The 24031-nt window shown below is 48.6% G+C and overlaps 3 long non-coding RNA genes across 8 annotated transcripts in view; 2 read left to right on the top strand and 1 right to left on the bottom strand.

Annotated features, from left to right (window-relative positions):
* The first annotated feature begins 2640 nt into the window (after nt 1–2640).
* Nucleotides 2641–3969, top strand: LOC105485276 (uncharacterized). The gene is made up of 3 exons (XR_989445.2): nt 2641–3562; nt 3654–3732; nt 3824–3969. It is a non-coding gene; the product is annotated as an uncharacterized lncRNA (long non-coding RNA).
* A 3246-nt stretch (nt 3970–7215) lies between these two features.
* Nucleotides 7216–11759, top strand: LOC105485277 (uncharacterized). 3 transcript variants are annotated; one of them, XR_989448.3, is made up of 4 exons: nt 7216–9754; nt 10783–10899; nt 11091–11287; nt 11544–11759. It is a non-coding gene; the product is annotated as an uncharacterized lncRNA (long non-coding RNA). The 3 variants fall into 3 exon arrangements; XR_989449.3 differs by lacking the exon at nt 10783–10899 and having other exon boundaries at nt 11544–11758; XR_011614571.1 differs by lacking the exon at nt 7216–9754 and having other exon boundaries at nt 10365–10899; nt 11544–11758.
* A 3141-nt stretch (nt 11760–14900) lies between these two features.
* LOC105485275 (uncharacterized) overlaps nt 14901–24031 on the bottom strand; it is a 50929-nt gene continuing 41798 nt past the window's right edge. For 3 of the 4 annotated variants that reach the window (XR_989441.2, XR_989444.2, XR_989443.2), the window contains exons 5-7: nt 20827–22625; nt 17146–17434; nt 14901–15492 (exon numbers count right to left, since the gene is read on the bottom strand). This is a non-coding gene — a long non-coding RNA (uncharacterized lncRNA). The remainder of the gene's footprint in view (nt 15493–17145; nt 17435–20826; nt 22626–24031) is intronic. The other variant, XR_011614569.1, reaches the window with a different exon arrangement.

Genomic DNA, 24031 nt, shown 5'->3' with positions numbered 1-24031 from the left:
ATTCGGATATTATCCAAATTATAATATAATATTATACCAAATTATAATTTTCATAAAATGGTAAAAAACTTTACTAATAAAACACAAAGTCCACTGCAGGAGACATTGCCGTGTCATGGTCCCTGAATATCAGAAATTTGGATTTTTTTTAAGTCCTATTTTTATATAAAAATTACCCAGACATGGTGGCAGGCACCTGTAAGCCCAGCTACTAGGGAAGCTGAGGCAGGAGAATTGCTTGAACCCTGGAGGCAGAGGTTGCAGTGAGCCGAGATCACGACATTGCACTCCAGCTTGGGCAACAAGAGCAAAACCTCAAAAAAAAAATCCTATTTTTACTTAAGAGTGCATGTGTTTTATATGTGTGTATGTATTCATCTTGTTCTCAATGAGAAAACATATTGGAACTTATATCAGTTCATGTTTTCCCTGCTGATTTATAGTTGAAGTTAGTTTATTCTCTACTGAAAAGGAAAATAATACTTAACATAAAAGCACAGATCAATGTAAGTATCAGTGCATCACGACCAAGACCACATTGAAAGAAAATATCTGAATACACATTTTTCATTATTAAGATATTTTATGTTTATTTAATACATTTTCAAATGATTGAAGTATATGAAGTAGAAAACTCATATGCTTTAATGACTTAGTCAAGTTCTCCACATATATCCTTCGCTGGCTGCCTGAGGTCAAACGCTTCCTCTACAAATTGCGATCTTTGTGACCTCTGGCAAGTGACGGAGCTGTCTGTGCCCCTCCTGCAGAATGGGGAGAATAATGGAATCTGGCTGTTGCTAGGAGATGAGGGTGGAAGAATCTCTTGTGCCCCATGCACATCTCATCCCACCTCGAATTTCACCTGCAGAGCTGAGACGATGGCCATGAATGCTGCCACAGTCCCACCTCACGTGTGCACCTCGTAGTCACTACTTTTCCTCAGGACATTTTCTAAAGCCACAAGAATGAACACAGCCCACACCTGAAGCAGTCTGGGAGGCTGGGCCTGCAGAGGAGATACTGGCCCTATGGAAGGCAGTTGGTGGGCAAAAGCCCGGCTTCCAGACTTTGAGGGGACGCCTGTGGGGCACCGTGAGGCCCAGCCCTGCTGGATGAGTATGACCTAGCTGTGTGTCTTCACAGCTCCTATCACCACTTCAAATTATCTTCCATGTTTGTCTCCAGGTGACTAATTACCGAGGTGAGGCCTGCAGTAGTCAAGAGATTGACTTCTTCAATTCTTCCTAATTTTGTTACGAATGTGTGTGCTTATTATATAGCAAATATCTTTGTTTTCTTCCCTCTCTTATCCTGTTATGTAACATAAGATGTATTTAGATTATAACATTGTATTCAAGAATTGTGAATTTTACGTCATAGAATCTAAGTTACAAAATATCAGAAGAGTAAACCTCACTCAAAGCCTCTATTTCCTTTTCTGGGGAAGAGATTGTGTGTTTTCAGTTGCATGCGGGATTAGCTGTATCACGTTAGGTGGAATGATGACCTTGGTATCTTATTTGAGGATAAAGTGTGGTTTTAAGGAGATGTGTCAGTGCCAAGGTGACAAGGGGCAGACACGTGATGGTGAATTTTACGTGTCAACTTGACGAGGACACAGGGTGCCCAGATATTTGTTCAGACATTCTGGGTGTGTCTGTGGGGTGTTTCTGGATGAGATTAACATTTTAATTGTCAGACTAAGTAAAACAGACTGCCCTCCCTACTGGGGGTGGGCCTCATCCACCCATGAGAAGCCTGGAATAGAATGAAAGGGCCGTCCCTCCTCCGAGAAAGGGAGAACTCTGCTGGCTGATGGCTCCCACCTGGAATGCTGGCTCTTCCTGCCCAGTTGCCTTCAAGCTGGGACATTAGCTTTCTCCTGCCTTCAGACTCTAACCGGAACATCTCTTCCTGGGTCTCCAGCCTGCTGGTCTTTGGACTGGAGCTACACCATCACCTCTCAGAGGTCTTCACTCGCTAACTCACCCTGCAGATCATGGAACTTGTCAGCCTCCATAACTGCAGGAGGAGCCAATGCCTTATAATAAAATCTCTCTTATCTCTTTTTTTTCTTGCTCTCTCTCAGATAGATAGATAGATAGATAGATAGATAGATAGATAGATAGATAGATAGGAAAGAAAGAAGTAAAGAAGAAAAGAAAGAAAACAAAGAACCAGTATCCTATTGTTTCTGTTTCTCTGAAGAACCCCAATGAACACAGATTGTGATCCCTCATTAGAATCTAAGTACCAGGAGAACAGAAACCTCGTCTTTCATGATCATAATCCTATAAACAACAAAAAAAATTAACACCTGGGTCATTAGCTCAGAGGAATCCAAGATGGAAATGGCCAGAGGATGGAACAGGTTGTTTTCCCGGATGAAGCCTCCAGGTACGCATGGACCATTCCTCCAGGATAGAGGCTGGTAAGTAGGAACCATTCCTCCACAGTGTAGCCAGGTAAGCAGCAAGCATTCCTTCAGGATGCAGCCAGGTAAGTATGAAACATTCCTTCAGGAGGCAGCTAGGTAAACATGGATCATTTCTTCAGGATGGAGCCAGATAAATGTGAACTATGTCTTCAGGATACAGCCAGGGAACTGTGGCCCATTCCTTCAGTGTAAAGCCGGGGAAGCAAGGACCATTGCTTCAGGATGGAGCCAGGTAAGCACAGACCATTCCCTCAGGATGGAGAGGATGGAGCCAAGTAAGCACAGACCATTCCTTCAGGATGCAGCCAAGTAACTGTGGATCATTTCTTCAGGATGGAGCCAGGTAAGCATGAACATTTATTCTGAATGGAGCAAGGTAAGCATGAACCATTTCTTCTGGATGGAGCCAGCTAAGCATGGACCATTCCCTTAGGATAAAGCCAGGTAAGCTTGGACCATTTTCTCAGAATGCAGCCAGGTAACCAAGGACCATTGTTCCAGGATACAGCCAGGTAAGTGTGGACCATTCCTTCAGGATGCAGCCAGGTAAGCATGGATCAATCCTTCAGGATGCAGCCAGGTAAGCATGGATCAATCCTTCAGGATGCAGCCAGGAAAGCATGGAACATTCCTTCAGATGGAGCAAGGTAAGCATGGACCATTTCTTCAAGATAAAGCCAGGTAAGCATGGATCATTCCTTCCAAATGGAGCCAGGTAAGCACAGGCCGTTCATTCAGGGTGGAGCGAGGTAAGTGTGGGCCATTCCTTTAGAATACATACAGGTAAATATGAGCCATTATTTCAGGAGGGAGCCAGATAAACATAGAACATTCCTTCAGGATGCAACCAGGTAAGCATGAACCATTTGTTCAGGATGCAGCCAGGTAAGTATGAACATTGCTTCAGGATGGAGCCAGGTAAACACAGGACATTCCTTCAGAATAGAGCCAGGTAAGCATGGACCATTCCTTCTGGACGCAGCCAGGTAAACATAAACCAATTTTTCAGGATGAAGCCAGGTAACCCTGGACCATTTCTTCAGGATTCAGACAGATAAGCATGAACCATTCCTTCAGGATGCAGCTATAAAAGTATGGACCATTCCCTCAGAATGGAGCCAGGTAAGTGTAGACCATTTGTTCAGGATGCAGCCAGGTAGGCAGGGACCATTCCTTCAGGATGCAGGCATATAAGTATGAACCATTTCTTTAGGATCCCGCCAGAGTAGCGTGGATCATTCTTTCAGGATGCAGCCATGTACGCGTGGATCATTCCTTCAAAATGGAGCCAGGTAAGCATTGACCATTCCTTCAAGATTCAGTGAGTTAAGTGTGGATCATTCCCTCAGGATGCAGCCAGTTAATCAGGGACCATTCCTTCAGAATACAGCCAGGTAAGCATGGACCGTTTCTTCAGGATGGACCCAGGGAAGCATGGACCATTCCTTTAGGATGGAGCAAGGTGCGCATGAACCATTCCTTCAGAATGCAACCAGGTCAGAATGAACCATTATTTCAGGATAAAGCCAGGTAAGCATGGACCATTTCTTCATGAAGCAGCCAGGTAAGCACAGACTTTTCCTTCGGGATACAGCCAGGTAAGTGTGAACAATTCCTTTAAGTTGGAGTTAGATAAGCATTAACAGTATTTTCGGAATGCTGCCAGGTAAGCATGAATCATTCCTTCAGGACGAAGCCAGCTTAAGTGTGGACCATTTTTTGAGGATAGAGCCAGGTAAGTATGGTACATATCTTCAGGATACAGCCAGGTAAGCATAGGCCATTCCCTCAGGACGAATCCAGCTAAGCATAGACCATTCCTTCAGGATGTAGCTAGGTAAGCAGGAGCCATTCTTTCAGGATGGTGCTGTGTAATTGTGGACCATTCCTTCAGAATGGAGTCAGTTAAGCATGGACCATTTCTTCAGGATGCAGTAAGATAAGCATGGACCATTTCTTCAGGATGCAGCCACGTAAGCAGGGACCATTTCTTCAGGATGCAGCCATTTGAGCATGGAAAATTTCTTCAGGATGGACTCAGGTAAGCATGGACCATTCTATCAGGATGCAGCCAGGTAAGCATGGACCATTTCTTCAGGATGCAGCCATTTGAGCATGGAAAATTTCTTCAGGATGGACTCAGGTAAGCATGGACCATTCTATCAGGATGCAGCCAGGTAAGCATGGACCATTTCTTCAGGATGCAGCCATTTGAGCATGGAAAATTTCTTCAGGATGGTCTCAGGTAAGCATGGACCATTCTATCAGGATGCAGCCAGGTAAGCATGGACCATTTCTTCAGGATGCAGCCATTTGAGCATGGAAAATTTCTTCAGGATGGACTCAGGTGAGCATGGACCATTCTATCAGGATGCAGCCAGGTAAGCATGGACCATTTCTTCAAGATGCAGGCAGGTAAGTGTGGACAATTCCTCCAGTATGGAGCCAGGTAAGCATGGACCATTCTTTCAAGATGCAGCCAGGAAAGCATGGACCATTTTCAAGGATACAGCCAGGTAAGTATGATACATACCTTCAGGATACAGCTGAGTAAGCATGAATCATTCCTTCAAGATGCAGCCACGTAGGCAGAGACCATTCCTTCAGGTTGGAGCCAGGTAAGCATGAACCGTTCCTTCAGGATGAAGGCAGGTAAGCATGGAGAATTACTTCAGGATGTAGCCTGGTAAGTATGGACCATTCCGTCAGGATGGAACCAGCTCAGTATAGACCATTTCTTCAGGATGCAGACAGGTCAATATGAACCATTCTTTCAGGATGCAGCCAAGTAAGCATGGACCATTTCTTGAGAATGGAGCCTGGAAAGCATGGACCATTCCTTCAAGATGCAGCCAGGTAAACAAGAACCATTCCTTCAGGATGAATCCAGGTAAGCATGGACCATTCCTTCATGATGGAACCAGGTAAACATGGACCATTTCTTCAGAATGCACCCAGGTAAGCCTGAACCATTTCTTCACCATGGAGCGAAGTAAGCATGGGCCATTCCTTCATGATGGAGTCAGGTAAGCATGAACCATTCTTTCAGGATAAATGCAGGTAAGTATGGATCTGTCTTTCAGCATGTGGCCTCGTAAGCATGGACCATTCCTTCAAGATGCAGCCAGGTAAACAAGAACCATTCCTTCAGGATGAATCCAGGTAAGCATGGACCATTCCTTCATGATGGAACCAGGTAAACATGGACCATTTCTTCAGAATGCACCCAGGTAAGCCTGAACCATTTCTTCACCATGGAGCGAAGTAAGCATGGGCCATTCCTTCATGATGGAGTCAGGTAAGCATGAACCATTCTTTCAGGATAAATGCAGGTAAGTATGGATCTGTCTTTCAGCATGTGGCCTCGTAAGCATGGACCATTCCTTCAGGATGGAACCAGGTAAGCATGAGCCATTGCTTTTGGATGTAGCCAGTTAAGTATGTAACATTCCTTCAGGATGCAGCCAGGTAAGCATGAACCTTTCATTCAGGGTGCAGCCAGGTGAGCATGGACCATTCCATCAAGATTCAACCAGGTAAATATGGACAATTCCTTCAGGATGGGGCCAGATAAGCATGAACAATTCCTCCATGATGCAGCCAGATAAGCGTGGACCATTTCTTCAGGATGCAGCCAGGTAAGCATGGACCATGCCATCCATATGTAGCCACACGGACCACTCCTTCAAGATGGAGCCAGGTAAGAGTGGACCAATACTTAGGATGCAGTCAGGTAAGCAGGGACCATTTTTTCAGGATGCAGGCAGATAAGTGTGCACAATTCCTTCAGAATGGAGCCACGTTAGCATGGACCATGTTTTTCAGACTGTAGTCAGGTAAGTATGGACCATTCTTTCAAGATGCAGCCTGGTAAGCATGAACCATGCTTTCAGATGGAGTCAGGTAAGCAAGTACCATTCCTTTAGAATGCAGCCAGGTAAGTGCATACTATTCCCTCAGGATGGAGCCAAGTAAGTGTTAACCATTCCTTCAGGTTGCAACTAGGTAAGCGTGGTCCATTAATTCAGGATGGAGCCTGCCACGTGTGGACCATTCCTTCAGGATGCAGCCAGTTAAGCATGGACCATTCTGTCAGGATGTAGCCCGGTAAGCATGCATCATTTCTTAAGGATGGAGTCAGGTAAGCACATCCCATTCCTTCAGAATGCAGCCAGGTAAGCATGGACCTTTCCTTCAAGATGGAGCCAGGTAAGTGTGGACCATTCCTTCAGAATGCAGCCAGGTATGCAGAGACCATTTTTTCAGGATGCAGGCAAGCAAGTATGAACCATTCCTTCAGGATGCAGCCAGGTAAGTGTGCACAGTTTCTTCAGGATGAAGCCAGGTTAGCATGGACCATATTTTTCAAATGTGGCCAGATAAGCATGAACATTTCCTTCAGGATGCAGCCAGGTAAGCATAGACTATTCTTTCAGAATGCAGCCAGGAAAGCATGGAGCAGTTTTTAAGGATACAGCCAGGTAATTACGATACACACCTTCAGGATGCAGCCAGGTAAGTATGACCTGTTTTTTCAGGATGTAGCCAGGTGTGCATAGACCACTCCTTCAGGATGTGGCCAGGTAGGTGTGGACCATTCTTTCAGGACAAAGCCAGGTAAGCAGAAATCATTCTTTAAGGATGCAGCAAGGCAAGTATGGACCATTCCTTCAGAAAGCAGACAGGTAGGAGTAGCTCATTTATTGAGGATGCGGCCAGGTAATCAGAAACCATTTCTTCAGGATCCAACCAGGTAAGCATGGACCATTCTTCCTAGATGGAGCCAGGTATGTGTGGATCATTCATTCAGGATGCAGTCAGGTAAGCATGACCCACTCCTTCAAGATGGAGCCAGGTAAGTGTGAACCATTCCTTCAGGTTGCAGCTAGGTAAGCATGGACCATTCCTTCAGGGTGGAGCCTGCCAAGTGTGGACCATTCCTTCAGGATGCAGCCAGGTAAGCATCAGCCATTCCTTCAAAATGCAGCCAGGTAAGCATGTACTATTCCTTCAGGATGCCACCAGGTAAGCATGAACCATTCCTTCAGGATGCCACCAGGTAAGCATGAACCATTCCTCCAGGATGCCACCAGGTAAACATGAACCATTCCTTCAGAATGGAGCCAGGTAAGCATGAACCATTTCATCAGGATGCAGCAAGGTAAACGTGGACCGATCTGTCAGGATGCAGTCAGGTAAGCATGAACCATTTCTTAATAATGGAGTCAGGTAAGCACGTAGCATTCCTTCAGAATGCAGCCAGGTAAGCATGGACCATTCCTTTAGCATGGAACCAGGTAAGCATGGACCATTCTTTCAAGATGCAGCCAGATAAGCACAGACCATTCTTTCAGGATGGAGCCAGGTAAGCATGGACCCTTTCCTGAGGATGGAGCAAGGCAAGCATGAACAATTCCTTCCGAATGCAGCCATGTAGGCAGAGACTAACCCTTCAGGTTGCAGCCAGGTAAGCATGAACCATTCCTCCATGATAAGCCAGTTAAGCATAGGCAATTCCTTCAGGATGTAGCCGGGTAGGCGTGGGCCATTCCTTCAGGATGCAATCAGGTAAGCACGACCCATTCCTTCAGGATCCTGCCAGGTAAGTGTGGACCATTATTTCAGGATGCAGTCAGGTAAGCATGAACCATTCCTTCATGATGGAGCCGGGTAAGCATGAACCATTACTTCACCATGGAGTGAGGTAAACATGAACCATTCCTTCAGGATAAATCCTGATAAGTATGGACCTTTCTTTTAGTGTGTAGCCTCATAAGTGTGGACCACTCCTTCAGGATGGAGCCAGGTAAGCATTAACCATTTCTTCTGGATACAGCCAGGTAACACGTACCATTTCTTCAGGATGCAGCCAGGTAAGCATGGACTATTTCTTCAGGATGGACCCAAGTAAGTGTCGACCATTTCTTCCTAATGCAGCATGGTAAGCATGGATTATTCATTCAGGATGCAGCCAGGTGAGTACAAAACATTCCTTCTGGATGGACCCAGGTAACAGTGGACCATTCTGTCAGGATGCAGCCAGGTAAGCATGGACCATGCCATCAGAATACAGCCAGGTAAGCATGAACCATTTCTTCAGGATGGAGTCAGATAAGCATGTGCCATTTTTTCAGAATGCAGCTACGTAACTGTAGACGATTCTCTTAGGATGGAGCCAGGTAAGTATGGACCATTCCTAAAGAATGGAGCCAGGTAAGCATGAACCATTCCATCAGGATGCAGCCAGGTAAGCATGACCCATTCTGTCAGGATGCAGCCAGGTAAGCACGGGCCATTCCACCAGGATGCAGCCAGGTAAGCACGGGCCATTCCATCAGGATGCAGCCCTGTAAGCGTGAACCATTTTTTAAGAATGGAGCCAAGTAAGCAGGGACCATTTTTTCAGGATGCAATCAGGAAACTATGAACCATCCCTTCAGGATGGAGCCAGGTAAGCCTGGACCATTTATTCAGGATGCAGCCAGGTAAGTAGGAACCATTCTTTCAGCACGGAAGCAAGTAAGCATGGACCGTTCCTTCAGGATGCAGCCAGGTAAACATGGACCATTCCTTTAGGATAGTGCCAGGTAGGTGTGGACCTTCCTTCAGGATGGAGCCAGGTAAGTATGAACCATTCCATCAGGATGCAACTTGGTAAGTATGAGACATTTCTTAAGGATGGAGTCAGACAAGAGTGTACCATTCCTTCTGAATGCACCCAGGTAAGCGTGGGCCATTCCTTCAGGACGCAGCCAGGTAAGCATGGACTATTTCCTGAGGATGGAGTCAGGTAAGCATGGCCCTCTCCTTCAGGATACAGCCAGGTAAGCGTGGACCATTTCTTCAAGATGGAGCCATCAAACATGCAGATAACACCACAGCACCCTTCGTCCAGTTGACTGGGTTTGGTAACATGGTGGCAAAACCAAAAACTTGTAAACTAGTAGAAAAATGTTTTTTAGCTCATGCGTCCTCTTCGGACCAAGCTCAGACGCTGGTGCCGTCGGTCAGCCTCCCTCCGTGGTTGGACATCTTCTCCCGCATCAGCTTCTGCCAGGGCGTGTGCCTGTGCAGCCCGAGTCCAGAGTTCCTGTGAGTTGAATTTGGCAGGGAAGGCTGCTCTGAGGCAGACACCACAGCAACATTGGCGCCTGGGGAACTTCAGATCCGAGGGCACCTGAAGACCGGGTTCCCACCCGCTCCCTTCTCCGGTAACCCGCCACGATGTGGGCAGCCTCGAAGAAGGCCCATGAGCAACTTACCGAGTACTCCAGGGAAGCGAGAGCGCCAGCCGGGTATGGGCTCGAGGCAGAGGTGAGCGAGCCAGGGCTGGAAAACTAAAGGTGACGTGAGCGTGAGATAATAACAGCGCAGCTTCCAGAACATCATGGAAGGCACCGCCTCAAGACAAATATTTTTTGAATTTCTAATGGAAAAATGGCATTTCTTTTATTTATTTTTATGTATTTTTGAGTGTTAACAAATAGTTCTAGTGATAATTAGCATCTTTGTATATTTATTGAAAACCAGCACTAAATCTGTATATTTACAGAAAAATGCCTCAGACATAAATAATAGCACAATTCCATGTTTGTGAGTTGACAGCTTCCTCTAAACATAGAGTAGAAATTCAGCAATTATCACTACAGCTGTTTGTTAAAATTTGACAATAGATAAATAATGACTAGAAATCAATCTTTTCATTAAAATTCAAGAAACAAAAAGTATCTAAAGGAATTTCATTATTCCTTTGAAAAGTCCAGACTAGTCTTGAGGAGGCTCCTCTACATACGTTGTGGTGTTTCCATGTTCATGGGCCCAAAGTGGTCTTTTTTCCCACAAATGTGTAGCAAAATAAAAGTAAAGATCTGAGGTCATATTGGAGAGGGTGGAGGTGATGTGGGCCCTCCAGCCTCAACTCACCTTCCTGCCTGCTTTCATTCAATCGAAGGCTCAGGCAGCACACACACATGCACACACACACGTGCACACATGTACACACATGCAATGCACAAATGCACACACTCATGCACACAATTCCCATACACACGGACACACACACACACTCATGCACACGCATTCACATGCATATGCACACGCACACACATTTGCACACACGCATACACATATGCACATTCGCACACATACATGTGCATGCGCTCTCATGCACACACTTGCACACTGTCACACACCCGTGCACACTCACACACACAATCAGTGCTTGTGTCAAAATCCTCACATGGCTGTCCTTTCTACCCACTGGACCAGCAAATGTGTTCTTGTCCCAAGTAACCTGAGTCCCTCCAAAAAAAACAAAGAAACACCACTGATTTATGTTTTAGATCTTAACTCATCGAAAACACTGAGCTTGGCCAGGCGCGGTGGTGGGCTTCTGTAGTCCCAGCTACTCAGGAGGCTGAGCCACAAGAATCACTTGAATCCGGGAGGTAGAGGTTGCAGTGAGTCAAAATCGCGCCACTGTACTCCAGCCTGGGAGACAGAGCAAAACACAGGAAAGGGGAAAGAAACACAGGAAAGGGGAAAGAAAAGGAAAGGGAAAGATAGGAGAGGGGATGAGAGGAGAGGGGAGGGGAGGGGAGTGAGATATGATCTGTGCCTGAGAATTAATTTGGTTTTCTTACAAACCAAGAGGCAGGATTCACAATCAAGACAAGGCAATGCCGGACAGGTGTGCACACATGGAACACGCGGTGTGTTTGGCTGCAGGAGAAGAATCCAGTTTTCAGCAGGTGAATGCAGAGAAGCCCTGCTGCTCAAGTCGAACAATGTTTCCGGGATGAACCATGTTTGCAGCCCTCCATTGGCCAGGATGAACGGTGTCCCCAGGTGCCTGGCCCTTTTATCACCCAGACCAATGGTGTACCCAGAGGGAGCCAGGCTCAGCCCTCAAGCAAAAGGCCAGCAATGGCCAGGAAGGAGCTTATTCAATGGGATTCTCTGCAGAGTTTTTCTGACTTTCAGCTTGCAGGGATGTGGGCACAGAAAACAAGAGGCTGACTTCTCAATCAATCGTCACTTAAGGATGCAGAGACAGCAGAAGGCCTTTCATTCATGACTTTTAGCATTTTTTCTTCTTTTTCAGAAAATCCACGCCATCTCCATATATGCATGCAGGCATGAGTGTCTGTCCGCCCCTTAACTGTGGAGTTAAGAATAATGCGATTACTCATGCTGGAAAAACAAGACAATTACCATCATAAAAGCCCACATAGTTTACAGATCTTGGAACTTGAACTTTCCTTAAAAGATAAATATAGTAGTTTACATTTTGGAGCTGGAGACATTATCTTCCTTTCTCTTTTCCCCTTCCACCCTTCTCCAGTATACTTGCCTTTATTTTGAATGAGAAACAGGCAATGGGGGGGTGCCACCTCACACAAAGAAAAAGGCAATTACGTAGAAACTATGCAGTCAAAAAGCCAGAAGTGTCTAAAAGCACAAGGAGTCCCCCTGTCCATGGCATGGATGCTCCGTCCACTGATGGCACAGCCACACTGCCGGTGCCTGGGGACCACCTTCCTCCTTGAGCAATGGTCACTGAAGCAAACACCACTGTCCGTAGATGCTGTCAGCATCCCCCGCCGAGGTCTGTGCTGTGAGAAGGCCGGTCAGTAAGCAGCAGCGCCGGTCTGCAGTGACAAGGAGGACCCTGAGTGGGTGTAGGGCGTCCCCTGGACATCAGCTGTGGGTCAGGTAGACACAGAGAAGATGCCAGTGGGCTGGGCACATTGTATCCACCCAGAAAATGGATCTGGTTTTGATTGAAAGTCTTCATAGAGAGAACGCTTGGATTTATCTTGGGGAAGACTTCCCTGTTAGGATGTAGACGGGGATGGATGTACTGTGACTGTTAGTCCAGGACACAGACGCTGAGTGAGTGAGGTTTGGATGTCTCGCGTGCCCTGGGCTGGAGGCTGGGATTTCCACGTTGGGTGGGACATGTGTCGGCCACAGGGACTCACTGGCAGTAGCAGTTTATAGAGAGGGATTTCTATTGAAGTCATTCACTTCCTCATTTACCTCTGTCCCTATATTTGCAATCTTGTCTGGGTCCCTGATGACCGCATCCTAGAGTCCCAGTCTCCTGAGTTAGAGGACTTCATTTGTAAGCAAAAGTAACCCAGTTCAAGCTGGCATAGGAAAGAAGCGGCTGCAGGCACGGATGGCTCCAAGCGTGTAGCGGTGACGATGCCTTCAGCGGTCCCTTGGCTCTGCATTGGCTGGGCTGGCTTCCTCAGGCGGGAGCACTGCACACTGTGAAGGTGACCACTGCATGCCCTGTGCTGGGGGTGGGCAGCAGGCAGCATCCACCACAGACACTGAACCTGTAGGGCGCCCACACCAACAGCCAGCCCCATGGTGGCACTCCACGCCTGGGGGGCCAGGAAGCCTTTAAAATCTCGTTCCAAAGCATTGGACGTTGACAATAGCAAAGACATGGAATCAGCCTAAGTGCCCATCAATGGTAGGCTGGATAAAGAAAATATAGTACATATACACCAAGGAACACTATGCAGCCATAACAAGGAACGAGATCATGTCCTTTTCAGGAACATAGATGGAGCTGGAAGCCATTACCCTCAGCAAACTAACGCAGGAACAGAAAACCGAATGCTGCATGTTCTCACTTATAAGTGAGAGCTGAATGATGAGAACACATGGACACACTGGAGGGAACACCACACTGAGGCCTGCTGGAGGCTGGGGCATGGGGGGACAGAGACCATCAGGAAGAATAGCTAAGGGATGCTGGCTTCATACCTAGGTGACGGGATGGTCTGTGCAGCAAACCACCATGGCACACGTTTACCTGTGCAAAAAACCTGCACACCCTGCATATGTACCCTGGAACTTAAAAGTTGAAGGAAAAAAGAAAAGTGAAAGCAGGCACAAATCTTTCTCTATGCCACACACATGTGTGCACGCACACACACACACACACATACACACACACACAGATTTACAAAAGCAAGCAGTTTGGACACGCGTGGACTCTGCACTGCAGCTATGGGGTGGGATTCTCTCTGCAGAAGACCCTGGCTGTGGTCTGGCCTTAGAGTCGGTGTGTGCCATCGTCCCCACCCCTCCGCTTCCTGCCCCTGCAGATTCCTGCGGGCACTGGGGAGTGAATTCTCTGAGAAGTCTTGAGATCATGAAACCTGTGACCTTGCCCAACACGGTTCCCAAGCTCACTCGTGCCCAAGGCTTTATTTTGAAAGATGCCTGTTGGATCCCCCAGAGCTCCAGCTCTGCGGAAAACCCCTTGGGAAGGTTGATCTGACCTGATGTCCCCACTCTACAGATGAGGACGTTGAGGCCCAGAGGCATGGAGAGGCCTCTCCACGGTTGCCGAGTGAGTGACTGGAGCTTGGGCCGGGTGTGTGTTCGTTGCTCAGCTCATCTTCCTGAGATCCACGGCTGCTGTCATGGGTTGAATTGTGTCCCCCAAAAAGATGTGCTCGAGTCTTAACCCATATGGCACCTGGGACTTTATGTGGAAACCGAGTCTTTGCAGATATAACTGGTTAAGACGAGGTCACACTGAGTAGGGAGGGCCCTAATTCAATGGCCGACATCTTTATTAAACCGGAAAACATGGACTCAGACACGCACAGAGGAAGACAGCCATGCAGCAGCAGCAGGCGCGGAGACCGAAGTGATGCGTTTACAAGCCAGGAGCAGCAAGGAGCTGGAAGAGGCCGGGAAGGGCTCCTCCCTGCGGGGCTCAGAGGGGCAGGGTCTCAGGCTCCTCCAGAGCTGGGTAAGAAACTCGTGCTGTCATATGCCACCTGGCGTGTGGCATTTTGTTACGACAGCCACAGGTGGAGGGCGGGGACCTCCTGCTGAAGAAGCTTCGTTTACACCAGGAGGGATGTGTGGAAACTGAACAGCCCCTCATCATCCCCCAACCGCCCCCACCCCCTTTCTAGCCCCAGTCAGTCTAGGGAATAAGAAAAACCTGTGATTCTAAAACACCTTCCAAACCAGTAACGGGCCTCATAGAGAGAGATAGGGACAGTTAGGAAAACTTAGTCATATTAGTCATAATGCTAAAGAAAATTATCTTCCTATTTGTTTTCAAAAATACCAATTTTCTTCAAATATGAATATAAGCCTGATCAATTGGTTCATTATATTGAAATGTTCAGTTACGTACAATAATAATAATTAAGCACTGAAATCCAACTCAAACCAATCTATTTAAATGAACCCGAATCTACGAGAAAACATCACACTCGTATAAAAAAAAAATGTGGGGTTAGAATATTCCGCAATCCTTCAACGACATTATTGATAATCATGCTTGGTAAATCAGAGAAACCCCTTAGAGCCCAAAGAGAATGCCTAGGATAAAGCACTGTAGAAATAAAACCCTTTGTACGTTTTTTATAAAGCCTAAAAACAATCATGACCCAGGCAGCAGTTTCTACATATTTATATTTAATGGAATGCTATCAATTTTGTGCCTTTTAGATGCTTGGGCGATTGAAGCATTTTAACACTGCTCTAGAATAAGTGCTTTTTGTGAGTTCATCCTCCAGTTCAAACAGAACTGCATTTCCCGGTAAAATTTTACCTTGTAATTATTACACTTTTTTTAATCATCTTCATGCCACAAGATGTGAAGTCCAAAATATTTATGTTCCCGATTGTCAGTCTTTCCTTCTTAGAGATGTCGAAGTGAAAACAAAATAGACAACTCATTTTGTTGAATCAATCCAGGCGCATTATCACAGCAAGATTATAATTCGGGTGCACAAAACCTGCATTTTCAGAGCACAGCAAGGAAGTCGGGAGGTGCCGAGAGGCACAGCAGGTAACTAATATCAATAAAGTGGCCCAGATCTGTGTTCAAACAACAGAGTAGGGGTCTAACTTCAACCCACAAAAGTGACGAAAATCAGAGGGAAGCGCAGAGTCCGTCCCTGAGCCCGCCCTGCCACGCGGCAGCCAGGGAAGGTGACCTGCTGTTGTCTGGGATGGGGGGTGCCGCTGCTTGGTGACCTTGCCACACGGAAGGACCATGATTCCTGCAGGGTGGAAGCAAACCGAAGAACAGTAACAACTCTTCATGGGAGCACAGACAGGTAACCGGGACACAGGGGTCCTGAACACCGAGAGGCAGCCCCCTCCTGCAGGCTCCTCTCTCCTCTCCCCTCCTGCCGTGGCTCCCCCACTTCCTTCCTCCGTCGCAGCCACGGCCTCCGCATCTTGATGATCTCTTTTCCAGAAACAACGTTATAACGAAATAGAAGAAACCTCAATCATCCACAGGGAAAGCAGTGCTTTACAGTATTTAAGCGCATTTCTGAATGCACTGAGATACACGGCATTTGAATGTAAATTTTATGTCTATTTTGGCTTCCAGAGATCACTCTCTCTACAGCTTAAACTACACAGAGAATCTCCTACAATGAGTGAAGAGCAGACCCCAAAACACAGAGCATTTTCCCAGCTGCCCATCCACCACGTCTTCAGCATGCACGGCTGACTCTCAGGCCGAGAAACAGCACAGGCGTGCAGACCCCAGCCCCGTTCCCTGCACCACCCCCATACCTCCCCGCGAGCCAGGCCGAACAGGGACCCCGCGACCCATCACAGCCTCTGATGGTGCTCAGGAGCAGACCCCAGCCAAAAGTCCAGTCACCCGTGGAATTCGGAGGAGGCTAGAAATGTTTCTGTTGTATGATTTCGGGACATCAAGATGCTATTTTTAGGCGTGTGAGTCATCACAGTGTTCCCTGACAAGAGCCAGCCCCAGCGTGGGCACCACACCCACAGCGACGGGCTCGTGGAAAACAAGCTCAGCCCAGCTCACAGTGCCTGGGGATCCACCTGGTACCCATCAGTGACCACAGCGCAGGGCGTTGGGTCTTGGCCAGAGCAAAGTGGGTGGCAAAGTAGCCCCAGGCAGCGGGCAGGGAGAAGTCGTGTCCTCTGCCCTTGGAGCAGCAGCTCTGCCCTGTGAGGGCTGTGTGGGGCCAGTGCCTCCTGCTCAGCCCAAGGCACCCACAGCCGGGCACACAGGGGGCAGGTGCCCACGCTCCATCTCCGGGAGGCCTGGAGTCAGCAGTGCCTGGGGAGGCAGGGCAGTTAGATAAGGCGGCCGCCCCGAGGGAACGGCCTCCCTAGAGCATCTCGCCCATGCCACCAGCACACACGAGCACACGCATGAGTGCGAAGGAGAGCACGCAAGAGCACAGAAGGGCACATGGGAGCACGCAAGAGCACAGAAGCACACACAGAGCACACACAAGCACACACAATAGCACCCCCATCATATTCCACAGCAGCCGGACCCCCCGATACCCTCCCTGATGAAGCTTCGTGCCCGCAGCCTGGGCCCTGGCTCTGAGGTGGCTTTGAGGACTGATTGGAAGCTCGCATGCAGCACTGAGCCTCGCCTGGCTCTGCAGGTTCCTGAATAGCATCACTGCATTCAGCGTCCTTTCCTTAGAACACTGAAGAAAAGAAAGCTGGATTCAGGCCCGGCACTGACTGTGCTCAGGGGCGTGTCCCCCACATCTGCACGGTTCTCACCAGTTCACTGTACAGACAGCAGCCACAGCCATAGACAGCACCAGGCCCTCCCACTGCTGTGTGTTCCCTGGGGAGCCAGCCACACAGCCAGCCCCTCCCCTCTGCCTCCCACCCACCCCCGTGTCCCTGAGAGGGTTACTCACCCTCTCTCTTCCTGCGGCTTGCGGAGGTTAGAAAATCTGATAGACGGTTAGAAAGCCTTCACACACAGGTGCGATGGCTCCCGTCTGTAATCCCAGAGGCCGAGGCAGGCGGATCACAAGTTCAGGAGTTCGAGACCAGCCTGGCCAATATGGCGAAACCCCATCTCTAAATACAAAATTAGCCGGGCACGGTGGCGTCAGTAATCCCAGCTACTGGGGAGGCTGAGGCAGGAGAATCAGTTGAACCCGGGAGGTGGAGGTTGCAGTGAGCCAAGATCAGAATGAGACTCTGTCTCAAAGAAAAAGAAAAACAAAAAAAGAAAATTTAGAAAAGCACTCTTCCACGGCACATGGCTTTACGAAGGCTCTTTTACCAAAGGAGTACCCAGTGGCCAGGGCTGGAAATTTTAAACTGAGAATAATAGTAATAATAATAAATTATATTCCATAGAATAGAATAAATATCCATGAGCTTAAGCTGCAACAAATAGGTAATCAAATAAATACACAGGGCAGGGAGAGATAATCCTTTCTCACAGGAGACTCCCAGTGTGGAAGAAAGAAGAAACAGGAAAAGCAGGAACGCCACCATTTGGCAAGCAGCATGGGAAAAAGTGTAGAAGGCAGCATTCTGGAGGGAGCTGAGATTAGAAGGCAAAAATATGAGAAACTGGCTATTTTCATAGTCCTCAGATACCTTTTCATAAGACACTGAATCATGGCAAAGGGGAAAATCCCAAGCTGACAGGGGAGATGCCCGGCAGATGCCACCTACCCATGTAGTCAAAGGTGCACCACTAGGAGTGAGGCTGGGGGATGCCACGTGCCCACCAGGAGGCCCCAGAAGGACTTGGCATTCTGGCCAAAAAATGCATAATTTTAATTTATTCATGAAGAAACGTCAGACAAACCCAGACTGAGGGGCGTCCTATAAAATCAGCTCTCCAGAGCTGCCACGGTCTGGAGGGGAATTGAAGAGGAATCTACAGGGAGGAAATCCCCTAGATGGGCAGAGACCAATGACACAGCGGCTAGAAGCAGCCTGGGCCTCAGACTGGGTCTGGGACCAGAAAAGAGGCAATCACAGGGAAATTGGTAGCGTTCACATAAGGCCTGTAGACCGGTTGGTAACAGTGTCATCTGCTATGTAACTATAAGTTTAACACAACGAATTATGTAACCACAGCCTTTGGGGAAGCCAGGTGGAAGGTAAGGCAGACACTTTATACTAGTTTTGCTATTTTTGCAACTCTTTTATAAGCATGAGATTATTTCCAAGGTGTATTAGTCCGTTTTCACACTGTTATGAAGAAATACCTGAGATTGGGTACTTTATAAAGGAAAGAGGTTTAATTGACTCACAGTTCCACATGGCTGGGGAGGCCTCAGGAAACTTACAATCATGGCAGAAGGTAAAGGGGAAGCAGGCACCTTCTTCACAAGGCGGCAGGAGAGAGAAGTGTGAAGGAGGAATTCTCAGACATTTATAAAACCATCAGATCTCGTGAGAACTATCATGAGAACAGCATGGGGGAACTGTCCGTACGATCCAATCGCCTCCCTCCCTGGTCACATGGGGATTATAGGTCAAGATGAGATTTGGGTGGGGACACAAAGCCAAACCATATCACAAGGGGAAAGCTAAGACATAAAGGAAGGCCATTGACCAATGGGCATTCTTCACCATCCTTGCTGTGGATTTGTCTAAGCAAGGGTGTTGCCAAGCCAAATCTTCACATTGAGAAGCCAGAGTTTCTGTGGTTTCATCTGTAAATGGAGTCCTTTCTCAGCCCCTGGTCTCCCCTCCATTCGCCGGGGACCTCAGAGGGACCTGGCTGGGCCCTGCTGCTGGGACTTACTCTACTTCAGGACCCCATTAACTAAGCGCATCAGCGACCAGCCCTACACCAGCCCCTGGCTCCTTCCGTCTGCCCTGCTCCACACAGGAGCACGACCTTCCCAGAAAACTAGGATAGTGACCACCCTGCACATCTGATTTGCTGCCTCCTCCAAGTGGATATGATCCGCTGCCTGCAGCCTCCACCAAACAGCCTGGCGGGAGCTCCCGAGTCCTGAGTTCTCAGCCAGGTGTTTTGATGTTTTCGCAGACTGGTTTTAAAGATTATGGGGTGAAAGCATAACAAGAAGGAAGGAATATTCTCTTTGGACTTGCCTGTAGTCACTCAACAAAGATGATGAACCCCAGGAGCTGCCCTCAGCTACCCTGGGTGCAGAGGGTCCTGCTCCCGCTCTCAGGCACAGAGTCTTAAGGCCAAAGGCTGAAGGCAGAGCTCACTTTGTCCTGCTGGGGCTCAGAGTCTCCTGGGCACACTGCCCCAGCTACACGCTCCCACTCAGGAGACCGTCAGGGGATGAGCGGCCAGGGGCAGGGCCCCATACACAGCCACCCAGGGCACGGTGGCCAGTGCTCCCCAGAGGTATGGGAGGCACCAGAAACAGCTACAGGTGGATCAGGTGTGGGGAGAAGGTACTATTATAAACATGTATACAATAAATGTTTTATTTTTGTTGGTTTTTTTTTTTTTTTTTTTTTTTTTTTGGAGACAGTCTCGCTCTGTTTCCAGGCTGGAGTGCAGTGGCACTATCTCAGCCCACTGTAGCCTCTGCTTCCCAGGTTCGAGTGATTCTCCTGCCTCAGCCTCTTGAGTAGCTGGGATTACAAGTATCGCCACCATGCCCAGCTAATTTTTGTATTTTTAGTAGAGATGGGGTTTCGTCATGTTGGCCAGGCTGGTCTCGAACTCCTGGCCACAGGTGATCTGCCCACCTCAGCCTCCCAAAGTGCTGAGATTATAGGCATGAGCCACTGCACCTGAGTTCTGGTGCAGAACGGGCCAAAACCTGTTTTTTAAATCACAAAGGAAAGTGGTCAGGGATGCATGTAAGATGCCCCATGTTTGCATACTTACCTGAGCAGCCTCCGACAGCACATCTTCCAGCCCTCCTCAGCCTCACGCATGGTGGAGGACCTCACTCTCTGCCTGCTGCCCCCCAGGATGTAGCCTCCCACTGCTGGCTCACCCTCAGTCACACTTGGCTCCATGTGAATGACGCCCCTCGGCAGGAAGCTTCCTTGGGTCACTGTCCACACGCCATGAGGCTCCAACCCTCCACCCCACGGGGCCACCCTCCTCGAAGCTCCTTCAAACACACACCGGAGCTCCCATCTGCTCTTTCTGGAAACGCACAGAACCCTCTGTGGGAACTCGGAATAGAGCACTCGGTTGCCCCTTCATGAACGAATTATTCCTATTGGCACTTAAAGCAAGTGTCCGTATTGTGGGCAAAGAGCGTTAGAAATGTGCCGTGGAAAGAAAAGACTTTCAATTAAAGCTTCTAACAACAGGGCCAAGAAACCAAAGGTTATGGGCAAGGCTCTCACACCCCCGCCTTCTGCATCTCCAGACAGAACCTGCCGAGCCAGGCACAGCCCTGGGACCTCAGGGACCGAGGACGAGGCTCTGTCATCGCCTGTCATCGCCACTGCTCTTACTCTGAACTCGCTGCCTGTGGATGCCTCCTCTTCTCCCCATGCCCCTCCTCTGAGTCTGATACGAGGCGCGTGTTCCTGGCTGCTTGCATCCCACCTGCTGAGTGTGTTAGCTAAGCTATTCCCTGTCGTCACACTCAATGTGGCAGTGTGACCGCGTCAGTTCTCACCTGCCTTAAGTCGGCCCAGGCTGCATGCAGCCTCCCGCAAGGCTAGAGAGGTGTGGGCTGTAGGCACCATCCTGGGCCCTGGGACTCCAGGAAACTCCGGCCACGCCCTCTTCTTGCACTTACTCTGAGACTGTGAAGTGTATTCACCGGCTTCCTGGCCTCTGTGAAAGGAACTGGAGGAACATTGATCAATTTCAAACACATGCCTGTATCGGTGAGGAGTTGGAGAGGCAGAGTTGGAGCATCGCCCAGAAGCTGTGCTCTGTGGCCACGAGTGGGTGTCCAGCCCCTTCCAAGGCTGCACCAAGGAGACACTGGTTTTCTGCTCATTGTGACAGAACGAAGCCCCAAAGAGTCAGTGCGTAGAACAGAAGAGCTGGACCTCCAACAGGCTGAGTCCCAACATGAGGCACCCAGCAGAGAAAAAACCTTCACGGTCCCAGCCTTCCGCAGCCACAGAAGGGCACACGCAGGGGCACGCAGTGTTCACAAAAGCTTCATGACTGCGTTCGAAGTTTGTTTTTTGGGGATTTTTTTCTTTTTTTTTTTTTTTTTCCCAGTGAGAGAAGTTTTACTGAAAACTTATTCTATCTGGCTCATCAGATCTCAGGCCGTCTCTGGTGGTTTTAGCTGCTTTAATTTAATTAACTTTAAAAGACCTAGAGAGTATTAGTAAAATGTCCTCCCTGGTCACAACTCCATGGATGTTAACAACCTGCCCAATTACAGGGAGGGGGGTCCCGACCCCTCGCACCTGCTAATTAAAATTGCTAATCACCAGCAATTATCTGGCTGAGCTTTAGAAACGGTTTGACCCTTCGCCCACCAAGGGAGCGATGTTTGCGTCCCCTCCCCGGAGCCGAGCCAAGCTGTCCCCAGCGCCTGCCTATTAAGTGCCACTAATAGGAAATCAACAAAAGCGCCGTGACATCTGTGTGGACGTCCCGGGCCCTAGGTCTGAGTGCACAGGTGCTGGCCATGAGGCTGCCAAAGAAAGTGCCAAGAGCAGGAAATTCACCAACAATGAGGCGGACTGTGCTCGCTGCGGAGTCGGCATCCCCATCACCCGCAGCCGCGCCTTGGCCTCCGGATAATGAGGTCCCAAAACCAGGCAGCCTTTGTCCTGAGCGGCTGGCTGGCCAAAAGCATTGGACAGGGATTTTTAAAATCTCTTCTTTTTAATGACTCTTCTCCCTGCTCAAGCATAAATGAAAGATGTTATTTTTTGAAAAAGTCCACTGAGAGGATCTCAAATGCGTGGCCTTTATGTTGCAGGGAGGGCGGGGTTTCCTACTCGTGCTGCTGGAGAGCAGAAGTGTCCGTTCATCGCTGGGTGGGAGCGGACTCACAGAACAGACCGTAATTGTGATCTGCTGCTAGGAAAAGGTTCTGGGATAGTTCGGGCTCCCAAAAGGCGGCTTCCTGGGAAGCTCGTAGGTTTTAGCGCCCCAGTCCACAGGTTTCTGCAGTGCCTGCTTCTTCCCCAAACTATCATCTTTTAAAAACACCCCTCGGCCCATTCAGCAGATTCACGGACACATCACACTTTCTTTCTTGCCATTTGAGGATGAGATGGTCTAAGTTTAGAAATTCATCCTAGGAGTGGTTTCAACAGCTCTGGATATAAAAACAGCGCAAGAAGGAAACGCAAATGTAGCTGAGTAGGACGCGTGTGATTTCAGACCCAATTACCGGCAGACTGCAAAGGAGACAGATGCAGATGGCTCCAGATGCGGGGAAGTGCGCTCCGGTCGAGGGCTGTGATCGGGGATAATCATCGCCCACAGCGGCCTTTGGTCCTTTATGAAAAAATGAAGTGAATAAAATAAATTATTTTACCCCATGGGTTTCAATTCCCTGCTCACCCTCTCTTAGCCTCCCCCTCCATCTCCTTGCAGCCTGGGTGTGGCCTCCAGTCGGCAGGTGGGCATCGAGGCCTCGGCACAGTCTGGGCTTATATCTACAAGGGGAGAAGGAGCTTGGCATTGTCAGAGTTTTGCCAAAGCCATGGCCATTGCCAAGGTCCACTCTCTATGTGTGTCTTAGCTGGAGTGGCTGGTTTCTGGAATTCAACATGTAAATGCACCAATGATCCCTCTGGGAAGCCAGGAAAAGGCAAGTTGGAGCCTACGGCCGCGTTCCACCTGGCCTCCGTGCCCACGTCGCAGCTGGGCGCCTCCACCCTACCCCCGCACAGAAAGGGGACTGCCGGACACAGGCTCCAGAGAACAGGGCTGCCAAGACCCAAGGAGGCCTCCCCATTGCTGTACTGGGGAACCGGGATGAAGGCCACCCCTGCGTTTGTCCAGAATGAGTGGAGACTGGACTTTGGGGCTGGACCCGCCTGCAGGGCTGAGCAGGGGTCAGCAGGCATTTGTTGAAGGTGCTTCCTGCCCCTCCCAGCCTCTGCCTGGCTTCCGCATTAGCCCCGGCACCTGGGATCCTGCATTTTCTTCTTAATCCTTTATCCAAGGCCAAACTTGATAGTTCTGTCTGTTCTTCTTCCCCCAGTTTTCCTCCCCTCTACCTAACAGGTTTCTGGGCTTCTTACCCACACCCTCAACCTCACCACAATCTTTGTTTCCAGTGTAGTAAATACATAAACCGGGACCATAATCATTGATGATCATTCTCAAGTACTATGTACCGTACACAGCTGTCCGTGCCGCAGGTTTGTTCACACCAGCGTTATCACACCCACGTGAGGGATGCATTGTGTGACCCCAGGATGGCTGTGATGGGACAAAGCCTAGCACACACAATTAGGTATAGCAGTCATATTTGATAATGGTAACAAATGATCATGACACAGGTTGGTGTATTTATCATGCCATACTTCTTATCATGATTTTGGAGTGTGGTCCTTCTATATATGTGCAAGTTAACTGCAGAACAGCCTCAGACAGGTCCTTCGGGAGGTGCCCAGAAGAAGGCATTGTCAGAGATGACGGCTCTGTGCGTGTCACTGCCCCTAAAGACCTTCCAGTGGGACAAGATGTGGGGGTGGAAGACAGTGATGTTGATGACCCCAGGACCAGGCCAAGGCTAATGTGTGTGTGTGTGTTTTTGTTTTTAGCAAAAAAAAAAAAAAAAAAGTTTAAGTAAAAAATAAAAAAAATTAAAAATAGAAGAAAAGCATATACAGATATAAAGAAAGAAAATATTTTTGTACAGCTGTACAATGTATATTTTAAGCTGAGTGTTA

This window comes from Macaca nemestrina, chromosome 16 (genome assembly GCF_043159975.1).
Source record: "Macaca nemestrina isolate mMacNem1 chromosome 16, mMacNem.hap1, whole genome shotgun sequence".
Classification (NCBI taxonomy): Eukaryota; Metazoa; Chordata; class Mammalia; order Primates; family Cercopithecidae; genus Macaca; species Macaca nemestrina.
The sequence above is the reverse complement of the archived record's forward strand: the minus strand, read 5'-3'. Positions and strand labels throughout refer to the sequence as shown.